The 12,041-nt window shown below is 39.0% G+C and overlaps 2 long non-coding RNA genes across 9 annotated transcripts; one reads left to right on the top strand and one right to left on the bottom strand.

Annotated features, from left to right (window-relative positions):
* Window positions 1-749: 749 nt before the first annotated feature.
* LOC126826848 (uncharacterized) lies at window positions 750-2,685 on the bottom strand. Its single transcript, XR_007682419.2, has 2 exons — window positions 1,751-2,685; window positions 750-926 (listed from the first exon to the last, which is right to left on the bottom strand). It is a non-coding gene; the product is annotated as an uncharacterized LOC126826848 (long non-coding RNA).
* A 1,643-nt stretch (window positions 2,686-4,328) lies between these two features.
* LOC126826847 (uncharacterized) lies at window positions 4,329-9,756 on the top strand. Of its 8 annotated transcripts, none has more exons than XR_007682415.1 (4): window positions 4,329-4,353; window positions 6,126-6,188; window positions 7,488-7,552; window positions 9,515-9,756. It is a non-coding gene; the product is annotated as an uncharacterized LOC126826847 (long non-coding RNA). The 8 variants fall into 8 exon arrangements; XR_007682413.1 differs by lacking the exon at window positions 4,329-4,353 and adding an exon at window positions 4,484-4,508; XR_007682410.2 differs by lacking the exon at window positions 4,329-4,353 and adding an exon at window positions 4,807-4,885.
* The last annotated feature ends 2,285 nt before the right edge of the window (window positions 9,757-12,041 follow it).

The following is a 12,041-nucleotide window of genomic DNA, read 5'->3' on the forward strand; positions in this document are numbered from 1 at the left end:
TGTGCTATGGGGGAAATTGTGCCCGGACAGCGGCACTACGGCCTACTCTTATATCGAATTCCAACTGTCAAGGGATCTTTTGCGTGCACACTGGACCTCGGTTTTTCGTACCATCCGAACGACTAGACAGCTGTCCTTGTCAGGCCTTCCGTCCTGCATCACTGACAAGGGGGGACCACGCAGACCTTATGACCACTCGAATAAAAGTTGGAAAATCTATTGCTATCCTGTCCAAAAATTTCCCTCGTCTTACACTAAATGGCGCATGCCCGTCTTCATTTGCCCCGTTGGTGCAGAAAAAGTAGGACGTTAACCGCCATTTTATTTATTCATTCATTCATTTATAAATCTTAGTCGACTTGAAATGATTGAATTAAACGTCGTGCGGTTTGAGTTCACAGTGGTCTTCCTTTTGTAATAACCATTTAAAATAAGATCACACCCAAGGAATAAAAACTGTACAATCAAACACAAACGACGGTGCAAAGGGTGACAACAAGTTCACCCATTGCGACTGTCAAAGGTGAATTGATTGACGAAACGGTGTAGATAAGGGGGGATAACTCCAATAAATGACCTCGAATGAATGAACAGACTTCCAAGCGTCTGGAACAGAACAGAAACTGTATGAATTACGTCTTCACAAGCTTTGAATTCGGTTTGATATACGAAACTACAACCCAGTACATGTTTGCGCTTCATGACGATATCACAGAACACTAAGTTCTTGAAATAAAACTAGGAAAGGCTTTTAAAAAGTTCTGGGAATGCAAATTAATATTATTGTGAAATCGAAGTCATTAGATATAATGTATGAATATATAATGATATATATGTACACATTGAAAACAAATGTTTTTAAAATACTGTAGTAGAATCCCGTCTTGCCGTCTTTACATGATAAAACTCGAGGACCGTTAGACCTACTGAAAAATAAATAAAACTTTAATAATTCTTAAGCAGAATTCAACAAGATAAAGGAAAAACAAAATAACATTTTTAATTTATAAAAAACAAAATAAAAATAGTATTAAACTTTCATTGCGTCTTTTTTTCACATTGTCTATAATAATATATAAACAAAATTTTATGATTCTTAAGAACAATTCAAAATGATAAAGGGGCAACAAAATCACATATTTAATCTATAAAACGGCATAGAAATAGTCCTAAATTTTCATTGTGTCTTTTTTCACCTTATCTAAAAATCTTGCTAAGCGATTGCCAAACATAGCAAAGACATTAGAGCAAGAACGGAAGGAAATACGGCTGCAGATTTTGAACTCTTTCCCGCGGGTCTATCAGTTGGTAAACGCGGTTGTGTGTTTATTGGACAATTTGTTGTAGCAGGAATTTCATTGGTATCAAATCCTGATATATTCGAATCATTTTTAGTAACACTTTGCGGCGTGGTGCTGTGGCTGTGTATCGTTGTCGGGGATCTCCGTGGGGTCACTTCTGAAGTGGTCTGCACATTTTCGGGTTTTACTTTTAACGATGGCTGGGTTACACGGTGAATAAATGGGCGACCGATGTCGAATGGGGTCACTGGGGTCACTGTAACAGGTTGCACAGATGGCGTAGTTGTTAACAGCTGCTTTGCAAGTCTCCTTCGATGCTCAGGAATTACAAATGGGTGGCCTAACTTGAATGGCACGGCATTTCTTCGCGTTCTCGTCTGGACTGAAATGGCTGGGTACGACGGTCTAGCAATAGAAAGATATCGTTGTGGTGTGAAAGGAGTACTTACTTGGGAAGGTGGCGTTGTTCCCAAATCTGGCTGGACAGTAGCTGGAGCTCCTTGACTGGCTGCAAGGATACTTTGGGACTGGGTGCCTGTTGCATTATGTTGTTTGACTGCTGCAAAGTAATTGGTAGGTGCTGGAGGTGGTGTGGACACGCCGTTCAAATTCATAACACCACTTGGAGCCAAAGACGTTAATAAGTCTGTTGTAGGTACGTTGGCTTTTGCTGCTAATATTGGTATTCTGGAACAACGAACAGTTAATGCTACATGAGCACTTACGGATAAACATATTGATGACTTAACAGCTCCTGGTTGTTGGAGGTTGCGACTTTTAATTTCAAATCCTTGCTGTGGATTGGATATAGGAATGAAATGCACTGCTTGGGAGCAGTCTATTGCCATCAGTACCCTTCCGCGGCTCTCGACACTCATGTTCATGCCAGGGCAATATGATCCATCAACACGTGAAGATAACAAAATTATTCGTAATGTTTCTGGAGTTGGGCCAGGAGAAGCCATTTTAACGTCGCATTGGCACCTTGCATCTCTGTCAAATCGGCTATTTTTGAGAAATACGCTTTGGTCTTTTTGAGTATTCGGCATGTCACCACACAGGTCACCCACAAATGGCGGTATTACTGGACAGACACCGGCATAGGTTGTGTCAAATACAACATAGGCAGTAATTATGAAGATCAACTTTACATCAAAAATCATCTTAAAAGACTTTTCGCAAATTAAATGGAACCAGAACACAAATCAGATGAAGAACCGCAGCAAACTGCACCACCAAAATGTAAGGTCCTCTGTATTCTATGTAATCTCTTCTCAGGCTGCAGTAGTTCGTTCAACACTCTCCAATGTGATTATTCATATAACATTTAAAATCTGATCCGATAGGAACTGATAATTGTAATTGCGGTCTATATTTATATAGTTTTCCCTCACCATGGTTTGTTAATTAATCTAGTATTGTCAAAAGTTAAATAGACAAACACAGCTTGATAGATGATGATATGAATTTTAAATCTCTAGCAGTTATATTTCATCACTATTTACTTATTAACGGTGATTAAGAATCCATTTTAGTATTTTTTTTTCGACCCATGCAAGGTCATAATTAATCGCTATGGACTTTGTGCAAGCCCCATCGCTCGCTTATTGGAGGTAACTCCTGCGGGGTTGACAAGGAAAGGACGTCTGGGTCGTTTCGATAAGTAAAGAGAATAATTAACATAACAGGACGGGGGTAATTGAGCGGTGTGAGAATTGAATTTTTGAAACCCGGGGTGACATAATGGTTCGGTGGAACAATCAAGAACACAGATTCATATGTTGGCACGCAGTTATTAAACAGTCGATTGTCAGTTGGAATACGGAGAACAGAAAACAATGTCTTTCAAGCATGGAAACATGTAAATTATCTCTCTCTTGCAGCATTGACGTCTCGAATATAAAGTCCCGAGTTCAGATCGGGGCCGAGAAGTAGCTTTGGGAATTCCCCAGCACTGTTCTCAATTGCCAACCGATTGGTCTAATAAAGACGAGTATACGTCATGCAGTGTGGTACCACGCCGGAAAATCCCGATTAACATTCTCGGCCAATGTCAGGATCGAACACGGGACAGGTTATCGAGTCAGTGTTTACTCATTGAGCCACCTCGGCTCCGTCTTCATTAATCCGTTTGTTGCAGTAAAGTAAGACGTTAAACCCAAGTTTCAATTCGTTTTTATTGTTCTCCGTTTAATATTCCGTATTTTATATTTTATCGAAAAGAAGACGAAATATTTCTTAAACATACATTATGCAAGAGCTAAATCTGTCAATTGCATGTCTTTCTTTAGGCCTGAAATGTTATCGAAATTATATATTAGACATTAATTAACCTATCTAGACCATAATCAGCTCTCGATGTCATTGCTAGCCGACGATATTTACTGGGTTAGAATCCGAACTGCTGTCCATCGCTCATTGATGATTAAATTTAAAAATGAATAATCGAGACTATGTTTTTTTTATCGTACCAACTTTAGTAATGATGATCGAGGCTAGGCCCAAAATTCAATCGCTAAATTCTCGGTTCAGAGTGGATCAGTTTGACTGAAATATTCAGCAAATTCCCTTTACATCATCTAGTTTTGAACTACTATATAGTGAGAACTGCCAACTCTTTATCTAATCTCCCATAATGTATCTTTAATTAGATTCCTAAAGTCTCTGAATGTCATTTGAGGGATTGTGGAATCCCTTGCAAACTACAATATTTTGAAAGTGTAATTTCTAAAAGGAATATACCTACCAAAACCCCACATTATTGAAAAACATTGATCCTTTTATCAAATCCGGATCAAAATGTGTGTGTTTTTTTTTAAAAAAAATAAAAGTAGACTGCTGTAGAGATTTTGTTTGTTTTTGTGGGGGTTTTTTTTGGGTGGTCACGATAAGCGGCTTATAATAATAATTCCTAATGACATTGATGTGTAATTGGAAATACCCTTCATCTGTCCGCACTGTTTTTGTTCATAACGTTTAGTTTCGGCAATAATACAAAAGTGCAACAAATGATGAAATCGGGTTTAACGTCCTACTTTTCTGCACCACCGAGGTAGGCCTAATGAAAACGGACATACGCCATGTAATGTGTTGTGGACGAATTTCACAGCATGTCATTTTCTTCCATTGCCGCCGAACATTATATGAACTTATCCGGGATTTTGCAGTTAGAAAATCTAGGAAAAGGCTATTTAAATACTAGTATATGTGAGTTTTGTTTAATTTAGAAGGATACAAATATTTTTTACGGTCGTTTTTTTAAGTGTAGATCCCGACACCCAATTCGCAAACCAAATTATACAATATTAATTAAATCTACTTATTTTACCCAAAGCAAATAGGTCTAGCCATTTTTGATTCATTCTAAATATCGCATTGCTAAATATCGCATTGGGAAAGAACCAAGGCTATAACTCTATTTATATGTAGTCACAATTATTTGATAAATGGGTAAGTAACGGAGCTGAGAGCTATAAATAAATAAGTCGACGTGACCTGTAATAAGAACTGATGGAAACACCGGAAGTTGGCAGTACCCTCTAGCGGGGTTTCCCTATCGTCGGTCTCTCGTCGCCATCTTCTAGGTTGGTAACGTGTGTCGATGAATAGGCACATTTTAAATCCGATTTCATCCGACTTACTAAACTACTCTAAATGAAATTTTTGTAGGATTTCAAACAATGAAAACTTCCCCCGTCACAAGAATACTCTTTTTCTCTTTTTCCGTTAGTTGTTGACTCAATATGAATGCTTTTCTCAACATAAACATACGGACTTGCAAATAAACAAAACGAATGTCTGGATAGAACCTAATTTGGGATTCAGTCTTGTGCATGGACGTGTTATTGAAGTGAATTATTTTATTCATTCAAAAAGCAAGTTAAATTCCACTGCTGTTCCATCCACTTGGCGCAGGATATCAGTTCGCCACAGATAGAGTTAAATAAAATCAAAATTGTGATGTAATTACTCATACTCACATACTGTCATTGTATTGTTAATAATGTTATTGTAATTCATTGTATGTGCAAGCCTAAAATAGGACCCACAGTTACAGTACAATAGAAATAGGTGTGATGCTTAATTTCAAACCATTACTAGTGTTATCTATCGCACGCCATGTACAGAGGCGTTGGCTCACTAAGTCGCAAGGACTCCAGGAGGCTCGGGGTTCGATCCTGGTGTTGGCCAGGAAAGTTCCCAGTAATTCCCAGCATTGTATTTATGGTATTGGTCAGTTATTGGTCACGTGATTAACTATATGATAAAAATGGCATGTCAGAAAATTTCCTGGCATTTTAAACACTTAACGAGTTTTGGTAAATTTTAGGGGGAAATGCCATCAATTACTAGGCTACCCCTCCGAAAAAAAAGGCTAAATTTGCATGTTTCATGTGTAAATACATTCGGCCTTACGAGCGCATTATAAAGGTAAACAGAACCGCGTGTATATAATTCTAAAATTAGCACGATGACATGCGCAGTTGTTATTTACGACCCTTTAACCTTGTAATCTTTCGCGAAAGAGTTCCCTGTATATTAAATACAATATTATTTCACTATAAGTATGACTTCATTTCTATTTTATTATAGATCATTTATTTGGTTTCTATTCTATTGTTTATCATTGTCTATCAATACCAAGAATCTTGATGGCGTAGTCAAATGAGCCCTTAGTAGTGTGGACTGCAAGGGAAGACAACTCTGTTTGGGAGATTGGTGAAATGTATGATTTCTGAAAGTGGGCGTCACTTGTTTCTAATCAGCTTACTGATAATACAAACGTTTAATGTGGAAAAATTAAATGTACAAATTTATTTTTAGTTTGATTGACATCTAAAGAAAGAAGAATGGCTAAGTCAAAGAATGCTTCACAGCATCATAATAGTAAGTACCGTACTGTTAAATCAGACAGGAGCCAGAGAGGTTTAGTAAGATGGTTTACTGACCTGTAGGTCCTGTCACTGATTCCTGCGTTACCATCTGGAATTTCTGGCGTGTTTCCCCCTTGTACATGTAGTCCTCACATTTGATGGAAAACAGAGGTCCCGTGTACACTTGGCCATCGGCATGCACGTAGACAACCCTTGGCACTTCGAATTCAAAATAAGAGTAGGTCATAGTGCTGATGTCTGGGCAAAATTTCCCTTGTGAGTCATAGCACACTATGACATATGCCCGTCTTCATAGCTCAGTCGGAGCAGATCAGTAGGACGTTCAACCAGAGGTCGCAGTGGACCAATTTCGAGTTGCGTAAAAATACGCAGACATTCCAAAATTTTGCGTTTTTGCCCTCTACATCTGCGTGAAGAGCCTCCCAAAATACTCAATATAGAAGCATGTAAAGTCGTTTTGTGAACAACCCTATTTTAAGCGTCCTTATTTCATTGATATGCCTACTGTATTTAGTCTAATGACTGGAGGTTAACGGCATGTCTACGGTTGACGGCACAGTCATTTCAATCTTCTATTCGACAGGACGTAAAGAGAAAACTATCGCTATGAAAACCAACATTTGATTGGCTGAATGTAAACAGTATGTCTTGTTCTTGCCAATCCTAAGTCTTGTGTGAAATGCGCTTTATTGCTTCCAATAGGATAGCTACGTAGGCTTAATGCCATGGACGTATGAATGAAATAAGAGGAAATATAGAAAACTACGGAGACAACGTACAGTAGAGGTGTGTAAATGCCGGGTGAAGCACATAAATTGTACAAACTATGACATAGAATAATCTAATTATTCTCACGTCGGGGAAATTTTCTGCATGTAAATTACGCAGCGTCCGTCAATATTTGCGTTTATTTGCGTGACTGCGACCTCTGCGTTCAACCCCATTTCATTTCATTTTGTATATAGGCTTGGACTCAACACAGACGACCTTTCGGACTTGTTTGACGACGGGTTGAACTTACTTGACGACTTTTCGGACTCGATCTGGCAACGTTTCGGACTCGGATGAATAATTAACTAATCAAATCAAAATTATAGCTGATTGACCACTCATATTTTTCCTCGTCCTCTAAAGAACTGTAAGGTTTCTTTGTGCATACTACAATAACAGGGATTATCGGTTAATCAGCTTTAATTAAAGAACTGCCAGCTCTTTATCTAAGTCTTATATAACGTATCTTTAATATAAAACCAGATAAAATGAACTCCAAAACAAATTTGTATCTTTTCAGACCGAAAGGACCATAGAAATGGTATCCATAAAGCTAAAAAAGTTTATAAAAGTGGTATGAAAGGGGTAAGTTGTTTAGTTATTCATTCTATATATATAGTGCAGGTCATACTGGTGTTGTGTGTCAGAGTGACTAAATCTACACACTGTAGAATGTAAAGCATGTTCATTGGTGTACAGGCCGATTTTCCTTTGGGGGGTAGAGCTGTATCATCCCTGCTCCAAAAAATGCAACATATGAACCTAAATAACTTTACCACAAAATAACTGTAGTAAAATCTCGAAAAAGACCACCAGTTGTACCTAGCGGAGCAAATTTTAGGGAACTTCAGTTTGATTTTGAGAACTAGACACCCTGAATCAATATCGGAATTGTGTGATTTTCTGAAACTGTGAACTAGGGTAAACTGGCAATTGAATCATTCCACACAATGTCACAGTTTTATCCGATTTTGACGAAACTTGAAATATAGATTTATCCCCTAAAGATCTCCGCTCCTTTCGATATTAGCATGTATTGGACCGTAATTTTAAGAATTATGGTCCCTGGTAATACAAAAAATCACGTTTTTAGCTTGTGGACACTCTAAAAGGTCACAATTGTGTTCCGTTTTGATGAAACTTAAAACCCAAAGTTCTCGCTTCCTTTCAATATTCGCATATATCAGACTGTAACTTTCTGGATAATGCCTCCTGATTGTACGAAAAACTGTGTTTTTAGCCTGTGATCCCTCTAGAGGTCACAATTTTTATCTGATTTAAAAAAAATGTAAAATTTTTTGAATATTTCGCCGTTACGCCCTGATGACAGACGAGTGCAAATTTCATGAAACTCATATCCAAACTACCCGACAAAATGGCCGCTCCATGTACACAAATAGTGTAAAAGTATGTAATACCCATGTTATACCATCGATCCTCTAGAAATCACAATTTTTTTTGATTTTGATGGAACTTGGAAATTTATGTTTATATCCCAGAGATCTTGGTTCCTGTTGATATTCGTGCATATCAGACTGTAACTTCACCTTGTTAGCGATACAGGACCTGACAAGGACAGCTGTCAAGTCATTTGGATGGAACGGAAAACCGAGGTTCATGGCATGCATGTAAAAGATCCCTTGGCAGTTGGAATTCGATGTAAGAGTATACCTTAGTGCTGCTGTCCAGCCGAAATTTCCCTTGTAGCACACTATTGCATATACCCGTTTTCATTAGCCCAGTCTGAGCATGGCCCCTGATTGTACGAAAAATCACTTATTTTGTTAACTTTTTCTCTGTTCATCAGTTGCAAAATGTGGGTGTATCTTGCAACCGCTTGTTTAGTGTATTGTAATAAATGCTCCCATGATAACCTGCGAAAGAAGTTTAAAAATGTAACTGCCTTCATGGACTGTTTTGTTAACTTTTTCTCAGTTCATCTGTTGCAAAATGTGGGTGTATCTTGCTCATGGCAACCGCTTGTTTAGTGTATTGTAATAAATGCTCCCATGATAACCTTCGAAAGAAGTTTAAAAATGTAACTGCCTTCATGGACTGTTTAGATAACTTTGCTGTTGTGGACTTTATCTTTAGTGGCCTAGCAACCTATCTTTAATAAACGTGATTAAGACTAACACAAGGTTGTCTAAAAAAAAATGGTATTTTTTTTCAGGCCCTGCTGCCGTCAGACATTGATATTGCTAGCATTCTGAGATGATCAATGTCAGATCTGTTACTAAAGGGATATAACTCTGTTTTTGTCCTTAACCACATTTGCTTCCTTCTGAACTGAAGTTTGTTTAAAGACTGTTCTTAATCTTCACTCTTCACAAGACTCGTCTGTTTGAGAAATATACAGTACTTTTGCAAGAAAAAAGATATGATACTGTAAAATAAAAAAATAATAAAAACACTGAACACAAATGGACAAGATCCGTTTAGATTTGAGATATAATATGTCTACCCTGTGTATCATTTTACCGACTTGACTTGAATGGTTTCTTAAAATGTAGATTTATGTTTTGTTTTATACTTTGTCTTCTACAGGTGGACCAGAAATACGTACTGAATTTAAAATGGTCCCGTAAAAATAAGAACCCCTCTACCAGACAAATTAAAAAATTACAAGAACGTATGGATAATTGGAACAAAGCCCGAGGCATGCCAGTCAAGCCTATTGTCTTAAACAGACAGGTAGCAGAAAAAAAAGCATTAATGGCCACCCGACAAGGAAGAGCAAAGTTAATGCAATAAACTGTATGAAATAAAAAAAAAATATTAAAACCAAATATTATCTATTTCTTTGTATTAGTACCATATATCGGTCCTGACCAGCTTTTATATTAGAAGGGCATTGAGGTAGTTGAACCTTCAAGGAACTGGACTCTGTACTCAGTGCCTTGTGTCTTTTTGGGCTTGTGATATTTCAACGTTGTTGCGGGCCGGGAAAATGGTTTGTGATATTTCAATGTCGGTGCAGGCTGAGGAAAGTGTTTGGAATACAGTAGAATCTGTATGAGCAGCCACTCCTATTCAGCGACATCTCCTTGTAAGTGGTCACGATAAATCCCCCCCCCCCCCCGCGTAAAAATTCCATTGTTACATCTCTTCAATCAACGGTTACTCCTCTAATGCGACCAGTGTTCACTGTTTTACTAATACATTTAACAAAACATTGATGCAAGTATTGGTGTTTGCTTCCAATGCAACCAAGCATAATATTTAATTGATGTCGGCACAAAAACACTTGAGATTTTATTAAGAGGCCACTCCTGTTAAGCGTTCAGTCTTGAAAATTCCTTTGAGCTTAATACAGATTCTACTGTAGTTCAATGTCAGCGCAAACTGATATTTCAGTCTGGGCGTGTGCAATGCGAGTTACGAGAATTTTGGCCTGACAGTAGTTAGACCACTTTCCCTACCTGAAGAAGCATACCCCACCCTTTCCCAGGAAAAACATCCCAAATTATGCATGTTAGTGTTTTCGTGGGAAAAAATAAAGTGGATGTGAATGTCATTTATCCTACTGTTCCGCCAGTAAAAAAGGGTGGCTCATTAAGACGTTGGCTCGCCAACCTGGAGATCCCATGTTCGATCCCGGTGTTGGTCATAAAAGTTCATCAAGGTTTTTCGGCGTGGTTCCTCCTTCTCGGTGGTCAACGTATAGCTGTTTGGATGGGACGAAAATCTGAGGTGCGGTTCTCCTGCACGTAATATAACGTTGCGTACGAAAGCACTGTAATAAAATCAACGAGGCATGCAAAAACGGTGATATGCCGGAATTGTAACACCAGCCATCCCACTTTTTTTTTTCGACCCCAAATTTTATGCACGGATAAATAATGATACAAAATTTAAATGGGTACGTATCCATTGGTCATCACTGTTGTCCACATTTCGGTGTTGACACCTTAGAGGCTGCCGTCCTCATTAGACACGTTGGAGCAGAAGAATAGGAAGTCAACCCCGTGTCATATCATTTCTTTACAGACTAACGTGGCCAGTCGCTTTCCTTTAGGTCTAAGTGGGTAAGACGCGGACTCGCTAGTCTATAGAACGTGTGTTCGATCCCTTCATTGGCCAAGAAAGTTAATCAGGATTTGCTGATGTGGTTTCCGCGTATCAGTGGTACAGGACGTAAGGCCTGACAAGTACAGCTGTCTAGTCGTTCGGATGGGACGAAAAACCGAGGCCCCGTGTATACATTGGCGTGCATGTAAAACCTTGAAAGTTGGAAGTAGATCATAATGCCGCTGCCCGGGTAAAATTTTCCCTATGGCACACTGTATGGCATATGCCTGTCTTTCTTAACCCAGTGGGAGCAGAACAATAGGACGTTAGACCTCATTTCATTTCCTTTAGGTCAAAACAAAATACCCGTGTTACGATTACTTGGCGCCTCAAAATAGGGTCGGTCGGGAAATCATTTTTATACGCCCACATGGAAATGTGGACGTGTTGCTGTCGCCCCAGTTCGTCCGTCGTCCATGAAGCTGAAGAGGCGACCCCACTCCTTGTCAGGTACAACCGGGGAATCAAAACCAGTTGATTCAGTGACAGATCTTATGATAAAAACGCGCACACGCGAACCATTCGGCCATCCCCCCCCACACACACAGACACAAACACACGCCCCTGGTAGTAATCACTGAACAACTTGTTATAACTAATGAGAGATAAACGGAGCAGATCAGATACCGTCTGTCGCCTGATCACTAGTTTATCCGACCCCAGAGAGGAAAGTGTCAAACGAACGGAATTGCAAACCTCAACGAAGCCCCCGAAAATCTGAAAAATAGATTCCCGGAAATACACTCTAGCAGTATTTCAGGCATTAATAGACGAGTCAAATAGAGCTTACCAGATACCGCCTGTCGCCAAATCACTAGGTTATCCCTTCAGAGAGGAAAGTTTTAAAACGAACGGAGTGAGTGAATCAAAGTGAATGCATATTTTCGCCACGATTCTTTGAGAAATAGACTGTCTGGCAGTATTTCAGACACTGCTCGTCGAGATAAAATGATCTGACCAGATACTGTTCGGCACCAAACCACCAGCTTATCTGAACAGAGAG

The sequence above is a fragment of the Patella vulgata genome, chromosome 7 (assembly GCF_932274485.2).
Source record: "Patella vulgata chromosome 7, xgPatVulg1.2, whole genome shotgun sequence".
Lineage (NCBI taxonomy): Eukaryota > Metazoa > Mollusca > Gastropoda > Patellidae > Patella > Patella vulgata.